The 1,581-nt window shown below is 45.0% G+C and overlaps 1 protein-coding gene across 2 annotated transcripts in view; it reads left to right on the top strand.

Annotated features, from left to right (window-relative positions):
- Positions 1-1,581, top strand: part of Socs7 (suppressor of cytokine signaling 7) — a 42,041-nt gene that overhangs the window by 21,287 nt on the left and 19,173 nt on the right. The gene's annotated exons all lie outside the window — the stretch shown is intronic.

Raw genomic sequence — 1,581 nt, 5'->3', positions numbered from 1 at the left:
CGAGACAGGGTTTCTCTGTGGCTTTGGAGCCTGTCCTGGAACTCGCTCTGTAGACCAGGCTGGTCTCGAACTCACAGAAATCCGCCTGCCTCAGCTTCCCGAGTGCTGGGATTAAAGGCGTGCGCCACCATCGCCCGGCTAATCCTATAATGTTCTGAAAAATGATTTTTCTTCTCTGACCATGTGAATGGTCATCTCTGAAACCCAGGCATCTTGTACCATTTGACACTGCAATGGCTCCTTGTCGCTGTTAGAGGTGTCTTGACTCCTGTGAAACAGAAACTGGGAACTCCCATGTCACTTCCCTGGGGACAGGGATGTGAGAGTGGGCTCACTGGGAAGACTGTGTGAGTAGGTCCAGGAGGCTGGCTCAGTTGTTTAGGAAAAAATGCCTGCTATAGATTTGTCCATACTGTGCTAGCTGGTGATGAGGAGTGAGGTTGTTGTTGTATGTGGTATATTGACATCTCTACTGTTGTTAAAGACAAAGATTTCTCTCCATTTGGGAGCACTGTCCTGTTCTTGGCTTCACTGGTATGGTCATATAGTCAACCAGCCACTCAAGAAGGCGCTTGTCTAGTCTCTGTCAGAGAAGGTGAAGGAATGGTTTAGAGGAAATTGGTTTTGAGCATTGGGTAAAGAACACTAACAAGCACATTAATGTGAGGAATTTGTAGGATACAAGCAGAACTTTGGTGAGAGCTTCGGGCTTTCACTTTGAATCAAATTAGCTTCCTAAGCAGGGTGCCAAGAAATGGCTCTAAAATGTCGGAGGTGTTGGGGAGCCTTGGGCAGAACATCAGGAACAGGATCGGGCCAGGTGACAGTGATGTTTGTATAATATTGGTGATTTAAATAAGGCACGACAGGGTGTGAACTGTATTAATTCTCACTTCATTTGGTATTTGCTGCTGTGCTGCCAACACCATCGGGGCTCATGTGTTTGTCTCAGTTGAAGGAAAATGCTAGAATTCTTCAGGATTGACTCTGCTTAGCAATTTTTAACATTTGTGGATATGATGGATACTTATTTAACATTTACTTGTAACTCAGTATAAAAAGTAAGCTAGCCGAGCCGGGCGATGGTGGTGCACGCCTTTAATCCCAGCACTTGGAGGCAGAGGCAGGCGGATCTCTGTGAGTTCGAGACCAGCCTGGTCTACAGAGCTAGTTCCAAGACAGGCTCCAAAACCACAGAGAAACCCTGTCTCGGAAAAAAAAAAAAGTAAGCTAGCCAATGCCTTCCATTAGCCTTAGGAAGGGATGGCAGGAAGACAAAGCTAGGAGAACCCCCAAACATAGAAGTGATATTCAGGGAAAGAGTGGGCTCTGCTTTTGTGAAGTAGGCAGATTCAGCAAGATGTCATAGTACTCTGGAGCATCTCTGCTTGCAGACTGTTGAGGGACTTGGTAGACTCTTAGACTCTACCAGTACAGCTCAAATGGGCTTTATCTTCAGAAACTGCAGCTGAGATTTTAACATTGTACATGGGCTAAAGTTTGTAGTGTTTGCTACTATTTATTGAGTGCCTGTTGTATACTAAGTATAGGTCAAGTTTCTTTCTTTTTTTTTTTTTTTTT

The sequence above is a fragment of the Microtus ochrogaster genome, unplaced genomic scaffold, assembly GCF_000317375.1.
Source record: "Microtus ochrogaster isolate Prairie Vole_2 unplaced genomic scaffold, MicOch1.0 UNK31, whole genome shotgun sequence".
Taxonomy (NCBI): Eukaryota; Metazoa; Chordata; class Mammalia; order Rodentia; family Cricetidae; genus Microtus; species Microtus ochrogaster.
The sequence above is the reverse complement of the archived record's forward strand: the minus strand, read 5'-3'. Positions and strand labels throughout refer to the sequence as shown.